This window comes from Oculina patagonica, chromosome 9 (genome assembly GCF_052425735.1).
Source record: "Oculina patagonica isolate OP01 chromosome 9, crgOcupat, whole genome shotgun sequence".
NCBI lineage: Eukaryota > Metazoa > Cnidaria > Anthozoa > Scleractinia > Oculinidae > Oculina > Oculina patagonica.
The window spans coordinates 29153472-29169143 of NC_135766.1; the positions used below are offsets into that span (position 1 = coordinate 29153472).

At 39.4% G+C, this 15672-nt stretch overlaps 2 protein-coding genes across 2 annotated transcripts in view; one reads left to right on the forward strand and one right to left on the reverse strand.

The window, feature by feature from the left end:
* LOC144664823 (C-type lectin domain family 4 member E-like) overlaps positions 1–15672 on the reverse strand; it is a 197681-nt gene that overhangs the window by 174574 nt on the left and 7435 nt on the right. The window lies entirely within an intron of this gene.
* The window catches only part of LOC144665097 (uncharacterized), a 115550-nt gene that overhangs the window by 15479 nt on the left and 84399 nt on the right, over positions 1–15672 (forward strand). The gene's annotated exons all lie outside the window — the stretch shown is intronic.

Consider the following 15672-nt stretch of genomic DNA (forward strand, 5'->3'; position numbering starts at 1 on the left):
GGACACATTTATCTTCAAAAAATCCTCTCTATTTAAGTAAACGCCTCAGTAAAACTTATGTATACCCCCCTAAATAAACCAAGGGTTTTAACAGTTATATTAGTTTCAGCCTTTTACTGGATCACCTTACACTTCACTGGTTTTTGTGCTAACACAATGTAAATTTCGATTCCCGCAGTGCTTTTGTCAGTATTTTTTATCTTACAAACAAGTAACAAGTAGAATAAACAAAGCTCTGCTGTATTGGTAGGTTAAGTACTATAAAAACGTTTTTTTTTTCTTTAAAAGAGCTTACATGTATGTTGCCTATTTTTGCGAAACGTTTGGGGAAAGACCCATTCATCGGTCGCAAAATTCAGCTGATGAAGGGGTCACTCCCGAAACGTTTCGCAAAGCTAGGCAACACTTGAGCACTTTTAAAGAAAAAAAGTTTTTTTTTTAGTATTTGAATACGGAGTGCAACTTAGCACCTTCTTATTATTTCGTATTGGTAGGTTGCCTATTATTTGGAGGAAAGCTCCGTTAGTGGAGTTGGTGTACAAGCAGTTGAAAGAAAGAATTACCAATGGGGAGTTGGATTTGGCAGCGATTCTGGGGGCGGAGATACAGTAGCCCTTTTGAAGTAAGTAAATGGCAGTTTTAATTGATAGAAGTTAATGTTTTTCACTGACTTTAACATTGTTGATAGCGAGACATTTTTGCTAACACTGAACTCTTCATCAGTTTATAGATAGCTTGATGTCACGCTCAATTTCAAAAAACTTTTTAAAAATAAATAGTTGTGCGTGCTGTGTACGCGAGACCACAGAGAATAATGGTCAACCGAGTAAAAAAACAGCAGCAGTGTTTTAATTATCTTGCAAGTAGATAACAACAAAGAAGGGGTACCCATTGCTTTTCACCTCAATCCCCCTCTGAACAGTAGAAATGAACCTTTGGAAGGCGCGATGGTCTAATGGTTAGAGCGCTGGACTGCGGACTTGTCAATCTAGTTTCAGTTCGAGCCCTGGTTAGGGTGTGATGTGTTCATTGGGAAGACAATTTACTCGTACAATTACTCTCTCAACTCAGCAACGCGTATGAACAGGATAGAAAAAATGTAAATTTCTCTAGTTGCTTCCTGCTAAGAGAAACCGGATTTAAGAGCCTACAGTACCTAATAAGTAACTGGAGTCAAACGGACTTTTTTTTCCTTTTCGGTTACCAGAAGACGAGAAATTAAAGTTAACATTGTTAAATAAATAGACAAGAGAGTCCACTAGTCCCAACAGCTTTACTCTTATGAATTTCAAGTGATCTTTTTAAAAAGGAAACATTTTGGTGCTTATACTTCTCACCAAATGGAATATTGATTCTTTTCCGTAGCATTAAAATTGCAATTTTCTTTTTACTTTGTTTTTAGACAAGTGTACAACAGGTTTGGTGTAGTGACGTCATTTACGGGCACTTACAAAGCAGACGAATGGTCACTGGTGTTATCTTCTCCAAAACCACCGAGAAGTCCTCCTTGCCAAAACTATAAATGTTTGTCAAAGGTGAGCGCTGAATAGAAATAGGCCATTTCGAGTTGCATTTTTTCCTCCGTGTTAGAAAACATCCCGCACCATCGACAACTTCGCATCGAGCAATTCATCTGAAAAAGGGTGTATCCCGCACCATCGTGGGGTGTATCTAGTGGGAGTGTGCAGGGGTGCCCCCCCCCCCCCCCAAAAAAAAGAAAGAAAAAAAAATGACCTAATGCTTTCTAATGCAACTCAGATATTCTGCCCAAATATGTAGTTTATTGGTGCAACCCTCCTAAGGAAAATCCCGGATTTGCCCATGCTACACTCAAGCTAAGAAACCTAACATTGACAGCATTGCCATCATTTAGACGTCAAATGTAGAGTGGCGGAAAATTTTTTATTAAGATCTTGCGAATTGTCGGTACCATTTTTGTCGACTACCGGAGGTCAAGGATTGTTTAGAAAGCGCTGCTGGTTGAGATTTTCTTTTATTTTCCCATTTCAAGAAAATGGTCAAACTCTCTACAGGACCAGTACCAAAGTGTTATTTTTTTCGAATCTCGCACATCTAATATGTAACCTTTTACATAGTTACAAAATTCGATTCTTGATCAGGAAACGATACAAGGTTCTTGATTCATTTTGTTCTAAACTGTAACACATTTTTTAGGCCATCCAGAAATTATCAAAGATGGTTAAAAAGCTGAGAGAAGACGTGGAGACCCAGGATGAGCGAATTACAGCCCTCGAGCTGGAGAAAAACCAAGGAAATCAGTATCGGGCAATTGCTCAATACTCTTCCGGCGTGTCCGCGTACAAGTCCTTGGAGACGATATTAGGCATTTTCATAATAACAATAATGGGAGGCGCGGTGGCCTAATGGTTAGCGCGCCGGACTCCGGAGCGAGCGTTCCGGGTTCGAGCCCTGGCCGGGGTCACTGTGTTGTGTTCTTGGGCAAGACACTTTACTCTCATAGTGCCTCTCTCCACCCAGGTGTATAAATGGGTACCGGCGAAATAATGCTGGGGGGTTCCCTGCGATGGACTAGCATCCCATCCAGGGGGGAGTAGAAATACTCCTAGCTGCTTAATGCTAAGGAAACCGGGATAAGCTCCGGCAGTACAGTATGCGCCACTTTGGCTCGAAGCTGACCTCTTTTACTCGATACGTGTGGTAGACCACTAAGATGTGGCGACTGCTATCAATGTGGTCCTGTTAACAAACGTAAACGTTAAATAAAACGGATAACAATAATATAATCACCGTTTCTAGAGACAACTCCTCGAAGACACCTTAGTTACCTTAATTCTCAGTTAATGCTTTCTTGAAAAGATATCAACAGGACAGTTGCCACTTTAAAATCGTCCTTTTTATGAGTAGTTTGTGTTAATAAACTGAAATGATTGTTAATCACCGGTTATATTGATAGCCGGAGAAACTAGTAAGCCCGCGAATTCACGACTGTGCCAATCACGAATGCTTCAAGACAATCTTCTCATATCTTGTGCTCTGATACGGAAATTGTCGAAAAAAGGATTTTTTACCCTCTGAAAAATGTTTTACCCTCTGAAAAACCTACCAGCAACTAAACTTTAATTTTTCAGTTCATTTTTAAATCGCATGGAATATCGTCTGATACTTTATGACGATGCCGTAGGCGGAATTGCTGAAATTAGACGATATTCCTCAAGATTGAGTAGGATAATGGTGCAATAACTATAATTTAACATTGGAATTTTTACAGGTAGATAAATTGAGGCGGTGAAGGAAGATGTCGGCGGGTCTTCTTAAGTGCACTAGCCTGCAAACATGCTCCCTAGTAGGGGATAGAGAGAAAAACTTCGGAAGAGAAGCGAACCAAGTGTGGTCGGGGTAGTAAGCTCGAGAAATAAAGCGCACTATACCCTAAACCCGAAATTTCCTATTCACAACTAGCGGGCCTGTTCGCAGCTGCCTAGAGTACATTTACTATCCGACCCGATTGAAAAATTACGTAGTGACAGGATATCTGTTTTGAAGAGATAAAATTAACAAATTGGACTTTCTGATCATATAAGCATCGTGACAATTTGTTGAATAATAATAATAAAGGTGAACTGTTTTAAGGTAATTCTGTTTTTATTTTTACTAGAAATGAGCGCTAAACTTCAAATTGCCAGAGCATAAAATAAATAAATAAATCAATTAGATCTTTATTTTCGTGTCAATGTGTTTAGCTATAGAATTACACCTACCTATCTACTCCATAACCAATCAAAATTACAACTTACTTAATAAACCATAATAACAGTGAGACCACTAGCAACATTCATTTATCGACAAAACCAAATTACAAACGAGGATGACTAGTATATCCAAATATTATAAATTTCATTCTCAAACAAGTGAGAAAAACTTGAAGAATGTAGGACCGACGTTTTTCTAAGTCCTTACTATGATATTACAGTTAATTAAATGACCGGTTGATTAGTGCTGAAATTACCTTAAATCGCGTGTAAATTAATGAAGCCTACCAGTAAGTAGAGGCTGACAGAAAAGTGACTGTCTCTTATTTCTTGCATCTTCAGTAGAACCCCGATATAACGATATGCCAAGGGAGCAGTAAAATAATTTTATTATATCGAAGAATCGTTATATCAAAACTCCCGATATAACGGTATGGCCGTAAAGTAACCTAAAATATCGTAACATCGGGGTAAACCTAAAAAGTACTTTTTACTGCATATTAGAGGAGAATAAAGAGAATAATTTTGATAATAAGGCTTAGAACACAGTATCATTTTCGTATATCATCGTACAATGCTGTTTTTATAAACGTTAGAGATGACTTGATTACCGTAATGTTATTGCATTAATTTCGATGTTTTGCAAATAAAATGTGACTGGGTACTGATAATATCGTTATATCGGAAGGATTTTACGTTCGGTCCGCTAAACTCTCATCGTTATATCGGGAATATCGTTATATCGAAGATCGTTATTTTGGGGTTCTGTCCAATACATTTTACTGTAACTTTTGCCGGGACATAGAATATTCATCGTTATATCTGGAATATCGTTATATCGAGGATCGTAATATTGGGGTTCCACTTTATTATTTCATGCATCTTACTACTGACTGACTAGGAACGAGGTTCTAATCAATAAAATAACAAATCGCCAGTTATACCGGGAAACTGGAGGGGCAAGAAGCTTCATTTCAATCAGAAAAAAATATATATTGGAAAGGTGAGCGGGTGAGTGCCTCCTCACAGGTCATCGTCTCCCCCATCCTTCCATCCTTACACTCCAATGCATTAGGGAGACTGTTCACACTGGATACAAGAATATGGTGCCACAAGTCCGGCTGTATGTGCTCTTAAGGTGGCTCGTAATAGTTTAGATATTACCATCCTTGGCATCTTATTGCTGCTACACCTGTTATGTTGAGGATTAATTTTCAATACATCCCTGTAAAGGCCAAAGGTGGGCAGTGGGTTTCCGCACCAACAAGTGCAAACTGTTTGAAAATTTAACCCATTCTAACTGGTCTAGCAAAGTGCACACTCGATGTCAGTGAACATCCTGCGGAAGTTGCCTAGAATTCGCATCCCTAGAGCCGCTTGTCCCCCTTAGCCCGAAAAACCTGGTTTTGATTCATATCTTAAATAAAGGAAATATAAATTCAGTGAATCAAATCAACCGCATTAAAATCTTTTTTATCTGTTTGTAGGAGAAGCGAGTTGGCATGATAGAATAGGATCCTGAAACCTCACTTCTCCTTATTATATATAAAGTGTTAAACAACGAGTAACTATATTTTCTATTTCTACAAAAATATTCATCAACTGAGTTAAAAGAATGTTTTTACGATGGCTATACTATTGTCTACAGAATAAGGATTTAAAATGTTTCCGTTGAATAGCCAGTCAGTACTCATTTAATAATCAAAGACCGAAAATATCACGTTTACAAATGTCAATATGGCCGCCGTGACGCCACAGGAAACGTTTGTTCATTGATAGAAGCAAATGGTTTACAATCGATGGTCGAGCAACTTCAACAGATTACCTGACGTCTTTGAGCATCAGTTATGTTTCCGTTGGATAACAACAGTCTGAAGTGTATCTGGTCTTAAGGTAGGCTGCAATGGGCATAGAGAGATCTGTTAGCTGCTTTTCCATGTCGCTGCTATGTGCAGATATAGAGTAACTGGCTGTGTAAGTCAATGGAACTTCGTCTTAAGAATGTAGTTCTGGGCTGAATGGGTCAATGGCAGATCCGCTGTTCTGAGGCAGCTCTCAGAAGACGGCTGACTGACTAACTGTATTGATGTTGCATGTCAGGATCACTGCGCCGCCCGCAAACTCGTGATGAAGTGGTCACGCACAACACTCGTAAGCGGCAGGTATTTCATTGTTGATTTGGCACGCCATTTCATTGCTGAAAATAAAGGTGAAAGTGATTTTTCTTAGAGAGACTCCGCTAACATTTTTTAAAAGCCAAATATTGCTTAAAAAACAGGCAGCTGCAAACTCACCTCTCTTAACCAAAAAATTCTTGTTTCCGAGATGCAGATCTAAAGCAGCAGGAAGCATCATCTGGTATCTCTGGTGGCGGGAAATCTCATCGTCAGAGCCCGTAGTCTGAACGATGTAGAATTGCTCGAATAGTAGAATCGGCAGGCCTGTCTGGTGGAAGGGAAATGATAATCAGATCATGCCGGGGCAGCAGGGAGAATTCGCACTGTCTGGAGGCAGAAACGATCATCAACAGAGCCTGAAGTTTGCAGGATATAGCTTGCTGAAGCAGCAGAGAAGAATCAGCATGGTTTTCTGGTGACAGGGAGGATGATATGCGGAGCCCGTATTTTGCATGATGCTGGATACTGAAGCAACAGGACGAATCGGCAGCCTGACCTGTGGCTCCGGGAGTGAACCTCGAAGCACGACGTCTGCAGGACGTGATTATCGCTGAGTAGCTGAGCTCCCAGTTGTCAGATCAAAGATTGGTATGATGCCATTCCGGTGTAAATCTGCATGAGTTCCCAGCTAAATGTCCAAACAGAGTCTCGTTAAGGTGTCATAAACTGCATCGGATCGGAGTTATGATGCTGATTACGTACGAGGCTGCAAGATATAAAGTGTACTACCCAAGTGCACAAGTTAAGAGTTATTTTGCCAGGACATATTCCATATAAAGTTACAAAATAAACAAATGACGGTCATATTGGTGTTCCAAGCCACTCTTCCGGGAATAGGCCAATTTCGATATATCAAAATTCAGCTTAAAACAATAGACCTCATTACGAGGCTCCATTGTTTTAGGCTGAATTTTAAAATATCGAAATTGGTCTATTAAATTCTATTTTATGCGGAAATCGTCTTTTGTTTTAGTAATCCAGTATGGCGACTGGTCAAGTGATTGAAAACGCTCTATAGTCAGGACACATAAGAGATATAAAGCCAGGGAGGAAAGACAAAACGAGATCTAAGGCTGAAATAGAGGATAGAATGATTAAAATAAAGACCTTTGGAAACTATAGATTGCTTAAAAACTTGAATATCCCGGGACTAACTTCTGAAGATTTTGTGATACAACAAAATTTAACAATGTTAATTCCCAAATACAGGTTCACGGTTTTTTTAATCTTTCTTTTCTTGATTTGATCTTTGTATTTCTTTTAATCGAATCTCTCTGCGGAGAATTTGATAGTGCAACAAGAAAGTAGTATCCTATAGTTCATATGTTTTATCTACTCTTCTGGCTTGTTTACCAAATGTTTTAATCTAGTTATTAAAATAACTACTGGATTCAATCTGTATAGTAGCGGGCGAAAATTGCACAAATAGTACTTACAATCGAGAATCATTGGGAAAAGCTCCATCCTTTGCAGCTGTCAATTGCGCAACCGCTTTTTTGTTTGTTTTTTCGTCCTGGCTTCTTTGAGGCAACACCAAAGAAACCTGTTAAGACTAAACTTCAAGATGAGTTAACAGCGATAAAAACATGACTCAAGTCGCTCACTTTCGCTTGCCTCAAGGCGGGTTTGCTGTCTGTTGGGGCATCCGATCTCTTTCCTGTTGTACATCAAAGAAGATGCGAGAAAAGTCTTTAGACAAAGACTAAACTCTGAAATGATTTGAAATTGAAAATATCTAAGAAAGCAAAGCCGTTATCTGCAGAGCAATACTTACCAAGTCTCCTTCACCTGAAAGAAAAGAAAACAGTGTGGAGTGCTGAACAGTCAGGTAAGGATGGTCGCACGTGGTCCATTTTTCTGTACTTCAAAACGAAAAAGGAATATAAAATCTGAGTTATTAAGCTTGTATAAACTTAACATTGGGCAGCGACTAAGGTACCTCAGTCTTTAGTGGTGCAATGACGTTCAGATCCAATCTGATGAAACTGCTTCGTGTTAATATTCGTTTGTCCCCGAAAATTAAATGGACATACGTCGTTCAGTACTCCGTTTAGCGCCGACAAGAATGGGCGTAGTTTAAATGCATCAGAACGCGCGAGTTGACCAACTCGCATCGTCTGAGTCATCCCCGAAAATGGACGACCTAAACACTGGAAACTGAAAAGTTTTTGCAACCTAATTATAACGTTAACATAGTGTTGAGTTCTGAACAGCCAGGTACAGATGGCCGAACGTGGTTTATCTACCAGTACTCCAAACCGAAAACGGAAAAAAGCGAGTTCACCTTGCATATGTTTAACACAACAACACAATATGCAGCTAGCAACTTTCCTCAGTGGCGTGATGTCGTTTAGATCCAATCTGGAAAAACTGCTTGTGTTAACTGACAGTAAACTTTATATTTTCTTTCGCTAAAACAACGCCAAATAAAAAACCAGGTTGTAAGAATTCATTTGTCCCCGAAAATGGACATATGTCGTTCGGTACTCTGTTGTACGCCGACGAAAATGGGCGTAGGTAGAATCCACCAGAACGCGCGAGTTGACAAACTCGTCCTGATCATCCCCGAAAATGGATCATCTTAATACTGGAAAAAGTTCTTTGACGGATACAATTGACGGTTCAGATCCAATTTGAAGAAAGTGCCTTGTGTTATTTGTCCCCGAAATAGGACATATGTCGTTCGGTACTCTGTTTAAAGCCCCCGAAAATAGGCGTAGCTAAATCAACTAGAACGCGCGAGTTGACAAACTCGTCCGGGTCATCCCCGAAAGTGGACGACCTAAACAATAAAAAAAAGTTCTTTGAAGATACAGTTGAAGCGAATCACTACGGCCCCGAAAAAGGACATATGTCGTTCGGTACTCTGTTTAACGCCCCCGAAAATGGGCGTAGCTAAATCAAACAGAACGCGCGAGTTGACAAACTCGTCCTGGTCATCCCCGAAAATGGACCACCTAAATACTGGAAAAGTTCTTTGACGGATACAATTGACGGTTCAGATCCAATCTGGAGAAAATGCCTTGTGTTCTTTGTCCCCGAAAATGGACATATGTCGTTCGGTACTCTGTTTAAAGCTCCCGAAAATGGGCGTAGCTAGAATCCACCAGAACGCTTAGTTGACAAACTCGTCTGAGTCATCCCCGAAAATGGACGACCTAAACAATAAATAAAAGTTCTTTGACGATACAGTTGAAGCGAATCACTGCGTCCCCGAAAGTGGACATATGTCGTTCGGTACTCTGTTTAACACCGACAAGAATAGGCATAGCTAGAATCCACCAGAACGCGCGAGTTGACAAATTCGTCCGAGTCATCCCCGAATATGGACGATTTAATCGCTGGAAAAAGTTATTTGACGGATACAAAAGAAGCGAATCACTACGTCCCCGAAAATGGACATATGTCGTTCGGTACTCCGTTTAACGCCGACAAGAATGGGCGTAGTTTAAATGCATCAGAACGCGTGAGTTGACCAACTCGTCCGAGTCATCCCCGAAAATGGACGACCTAAACACTGGAAAAAAAGTTCTTTTAAACTACAGTTGAAGCGAATCACTACGTCCCCGAAAAAGGGCATATGTCGTTCGGTACTCTGTTTAACGCCGACGAAAATAAGCGTAGCTAGAATCCACCAGAACGCGCGAGTTGACAAACTCGTCCGAGTCATCCCCGAAAATGGACTACCTAAACACTGGAAAAAGATCTTTGAAGGATACAGTTGAAGCGAATCACTACGTCCCCGAAAGTGGACGCGAAAAAAAAATTACCGAGACCAGCAACCTTTCAGCGTTATCAAGTATTTTGCAGTCCTTACTACCATCAAAAAGTTACGAAGAGCGATCTAGAAAGAGAAGAAGTAAAATGACACTGTGAGTCGGTTGTGTGCAAATTATTATCATTAATTAATTATTCACAGTATTTAGAACAAAAAGACACAAAGAGTAAAACGGTTTTTATTTATTTTAAGCTGACATAACACTAACTACACACAGTACAGATATTCAGTTCATAAAAAATGATTTTGAACCTGATAGGTCCTGATAGATGGAGCTGAAGTAAGCTACACTGACATTTACCTTGTGTTAACCGTAAACGTCGTTTCTTTGTTGTGTCTTTGCGAAAAAAAAAAACGCCGAAAGAAGAAATTTACCTGTAGATTGTTAGAATTCGTTGAACCGGCAAACGGAACACGTTTTACGCCACCGAAAACCGGCGAACTTAGGTCTCTAGATAACGGACTAGCAGCCATGAGATAACGCAAAATGTTGAATTGAAACTCGATCAAGTCATACCCGAAAGTGCACGACCATATGTTGCCAGCTGAGGTTCATAAAAAAATGATTTTGAACCTGATACCCGATAGGTCCTGTTAGATGGAACTGAAGTACGCTACACCGACATTTACCTTGTGTTAACCGTAAACGTCGTTTCTTTGTTGTGTCTTTGCGAATAAAAAAAAAACGCCGAAAGAACTTTAGCTGTAGATTGTTAGAATTCGTTGAACCGGCAAACGAAACATGTTTTAAATCACCGAAAACTGGCGAAATTAGGGCTCTATTTAACGCCAAACCGACTAGCAGCCATGAGATAACGCGAAATGATGAATTGAAACTCGATCAAGTCATGCCCGAAAGTGCACGACCATATGTTGCCAGCAGAGGTGCTTAAAAAAAGTTTTGTTAAAATACCACGTTCTGCCTCCCGAAAAATGACGCTTGCAGAAGGAATCAAAAAAAGAGAGATGAAAAAAGTGAAAGGACTGTGTACAAATTACTGAAAATAAAAAGCGACAAGATAGTTACAATATTCAGAAAAAAGTCAGCACAAAAAACGACCAAACAAGCTTTTTCTGTTACATTTATTTTTATTTTAAAGTTCAGCGCACCTAGAATTACATACAGATATTAAGTTCTTACAATATATTTATAAATCGTAGACGGAACTGAAATCCGTAACGTCCCCGAAAATGGACGATTTACCAATTTGCATGTTGTTGTTACTTAACGCAGTTTTGGGATGTATTTTTAAAAGCGTTGTACAAGCTATAACGTGGTACTGTTTTAAATCTTTGAAAGCGTTCAGTAGATACGATTTTACAGCAACGAAGACGTACCCGAAAGTGGAAAAGTTAATTAAAAGTTTACAACAAAACATAATCCCTTCCCACCCCCATAGCATTAAATGCGGCGGTGAGCGTTCATCCCTCCAAAAAATGCTTTAGAGTAAGTTATTCATCCAGAAAAAAGATACCCACACAGTAACGGCAAAACACACTGTTAACTGAAACATATTTTTTATTCTCAATTCTTGCTATGCCAGTCGTTTTTGCTCCCGAAGATGAGCCCCGACCGAAAACAAGATCACAATTTATAACCCTTCTACATGGATTTATCTAGATATATTGTGTGAACTGACAAAAAAAAAGGTTAAAATTAAAATGCTTCTTATCATTAGCCATAAACGTTAGTCCCTACTATGCTTACATTTTTAAAAGAATATTACAATATTTATAGGTACCTTACCTTAAACTATTCCACAGAAGCTAAAGTTATCCATGAGGGGGTGCGCTCCTATTTGAAGAAAGTGTCCAGAGAAACCAAGAATGTTCCTGTGTCTGTAAAACTTGACACTGCTCGTGGAACACGCAGGGTTCCTCGGACATTTATATGCGGTTCACTTTTGCCTGCTATCGGGTAAAACGCGATACCAGGCCCTTGTCGTTAATTTTCGATTAAAGCCGAAGGCCGAAAGCCGATCATAGTTCGAAGCGTTTCGAAAGAAACCGAACCAAAACGTTCACCGAGCCGAAGCCGAAGCGAGGCTATGCTGTATAACGCTGGAATGCAACCCGCACTACAGTCCACAATGCCTGCTTCAACTTTGTTTGTACTTGCTGGAGTAAATTTTGTGCTTTTTTTTTCAAACAACAGACAATTGAGGTTTGATTCTCAAAGGAAACAAACATTGTGAGGAGCGCGTGTTGCACTTCCAAAGTCTTACAGCATTTATTCGCGCGCGCTTTTCTCGCGTGTCACGCGTGTAGCAAAGACAACAACGGCAAACCAACAACAACCTTCATGTTATCATTTTATGGATATTAATATTAATATTTACTTAACAACGTCTTAAATAAGTATACACCGACCTTAGAATGAATAATCGTTGTAGTATGCACCACATCAATGAATAAAGGTGAACACGGTAAATTAGATATATTTTTCGAAATCTTGGTAACGCTTTTTTTTTTTTTGCTAGCTAGGCTAGGTAGAGAATCCAGGCGCCCAAAATCAAACCAATAATCGCTGGTGTGGTTCATACTGTTTTTAAAATTATTCTTTTATGCCATATGTACTTTCTCGTCTATCAATTCCGATGCAATAAAAAGGGATGCTGCGTTTTTTTCCATGTGTCTTCGTTATCCCTGCTTGTTTCCAATGTTATCTCCTTGTCTCACTTGCCCTGATTTTCTTGGCTTGTTGATGTTGAGTCTACCTAACTGTACTAATTTACTCTATTACTGTCTTGCTACTTTGCGAGGTCGATCTTGGCTCTCCTTTCTCCAGGCGTTAATTAGTATCTATAACTTAAGAGGTCTTAACAACTGTTTATCGCATAACTTGTGTAATATACTTCAGTCTTAATTTGCTCCGCCGGAAGTGAAGTCTACCAACGCCTACAATTTGTAGACGGTCTAAGCTTCCTGCGCCTGCGAGGTGCAATGCAAGCGGATTCCTTGAGACGACTCCTCCCACGAGGCAACGCTGACAAAGAGACATGGTTCTGTCCAGTTGCTAACATCGCCTGTAAGTGAGAAAAGCCTCTCAATAACTAAAAGTAACTCGTTCGCTATTGACTGACTGGTAGATTATAAAATCTTCTCATAGAATGCATCTTGTTGATGAATTGTCCGGTAGATCGCTTTTGGAGGCTGCCTACGCTGAAATTTGTAAGCGATAAAAACTAGAATGTGTGCTTTGTCCCAGATCCCAAGCTAACTACTTAAAGCCTTGGCGCTAAACTACACTTACAAGTGCGAGCCAACACTAATTAGCTACCTGCAACTAGAAAACTGACAACTTAACGTGACAGGAGAAAACAAAACCGTCTTCGTTCCCGTGTTAAGCGATCATTCTCTAGTTTCCTAACTTTATCATTAAATAAATTTATTTATCGATTAATTAGTTGTTTAATTAACTAGATGAACCTTGAACCAGTTAATAACAGCGGCAATACTGCTATTAAAGGGGGTAAAGTTCCAGTCAATAACAGTGATATTGCTGTCATTGAAGGGAACTTAGATAAGAAAATATCCTTTAACAAAAAACACTAAGCGGGAGATGGCGCAGAAGCCGAAGTGAAGCCGAAGCCAGTCTTGACGAAATAAAGCCGAAACTTGATTGCATGAACCTAGTGCCGAATAATTGACCGAATGAAATATTCGAAGCCGAATTGTGAAACCCAGGAAAGGAAAAAGGGAAGGCCCACACCCAACCCACCCAGCACTAACTAAATTGACTAACTAAGCCGAAACAGTCGTATAAGCCGAATGTAGGCCGAAAGCCGAACGTTCGCCGATCGAGTGTAAGGTTCATCCAGAGCTCTAACTATCTACGCACCCTTCCCTGCCCGCAAAGAACCACACTAACCACTACCAAGAAGAACTTGTGTCTTTCGTTGCCACGACGACCATGCGAACATTGGGCGAGAACATTATACTGGCATGGACTGCTAACTGAGGACAGTAGACTGACTGCTTGACGAGGTCGGAAAAGGACAAAGTAAAGAAAAGTTATGCGTCGATTTTTACTCCTATAAATGAAATATTTGTATAAAACCTTATCAGTAATAAATTACACCTGCAGTTTCTTTTATACTATTCAGTTACACACGACCCGAAATCGTGAAGATCGAGACATGCATAATTAAATATAAAGTTTGTATTTGAAAATATTGCCCCAGACAGATCCACACCATTTTGTTGGGTTGTTTAACCGTATTCAGACCTTAAATACGATGTACAAACATTTCCCACAAACAAATTTAAAAATCAAGTAAAATACAATGTATATAAGATGACATTTGATTTTAGACCGGTCATTACAATTCATAAACTCTCGCGTCTTTCTTCCAACTAAATTATCAGTTTACGCTTCCCAGCATATTATGAAAAGCTGGATCGAATTCACTTCATGTATTAAAACTACCGGCAAAAAATAAACAGACGAACGAGATAAATAAACAGAGAAACGTACCTGGCATTAATATCGGCGATTAAACCGGAAGGGCCACATTTCAGCACCATGATTATTTCACTCATATATATGATTCAATGTAACCGCTGTAATTTACAATAAATAGGAGAACACCGCCGTACCCTAGATGACCCTAAAGGTAAATCTTAACTCCACCATAGTGGCAGAATAGAGATTCAATCAGTAAGGTCAGGGAAGATTTTTTATTGTATAAGGTAGATCAATTGATCCCGATGGTATCAACATCCGCGAAGAAACATGTTAGTTCATTTCAGGTTTACTATTTTTTGTCATCTTGTTATTTAGCATTTTTTATCTTTAAACTGTCAATTTATTTAGTTAACGTATTTCCGTTATTTTGCAAAATATAAAAATCACCATATATAAAACGCACCTTTCAATGTATACTGCTTATTGAACCTGAAGAAGGCTGAAGTGGCCAGACGAAATATTGTTTAAAAAAAATCTTTTTATTCTACCTTGTATCGGCGGTCTTGCTCTTTTTAATCTTTAACTTTATTTTTCTTGTTTAGCCGATTAGATCATCATTGATCCAACGTTAACCAGTAGGGGTATCGTCCGCTTTTGCTTGCTTTAGTACCGCTTTTATGCATTGCAATAAGTGTAAGTTAGAGACAACCTTCCTTAAACTAAGCATCCTATGGAGGATAATTATATAATGCCATATAGACTATAGTATAATTTTCGCTGAAATCACTGCAGTGAGGGATCGAAAAAAGGATCTTTGAAGGATAACTAACTTCCACTTCGGTCAAAGAGCCCCTGGGAAACGAGTCCGGTTCCCAGACCATTTCCAAACGGCTCTGCGAATGCTGGCTCTTGATTGAGCAGAAAAAAAAATCCTCAGTAATTTTCTACCCAATCGGCGAACAGTAACTTTGTAATCACTTTTGTGTGTTCGTACACAATGTTTTTTGTGTCGGCCCCATGTCTTATAGACACTCATTCCCTCAAGAATCGCCTCAAATGACAAGAAAACACTCCAGAGTATAATAACACATCGAAGAGGCCAACGACGCCAACACGATTGGCCCCGATGACGATGAAGACATCGATATCGAATCATGAACGACATCTGTAGGCTTTGCATTAGGGCAGAATAGATTAGTCTCCTACCCACAAACTCTGGTTGTATATTACTCCGCGTCAAACTACGCGCCCTAATTGTTTTGTTGACTTTGTTACAGTTAATGCAAAATAAGCGCCTCATATCTATTTACCGCCTCTCCTAGCTCTATATATGGATACACTAAAGTTTAAATAGACGCCCCGAGCGTTTATTAGATTATATATGGTATGCTTTTCTCTTTCAAAGAGACAATTTACCTATCTCTACCGTTCGCAGAGACATGGGTGCTGAAAGGATTAACTTATAGTGTGTTCTATATATAAATGGGAAACACATTGAAGCAACCGGCTACCTTCATAAAAGGTATAAGAAAAATAAGAAACAGTATGCGTTTAGTTAATCCTCTGATTGACATTTAT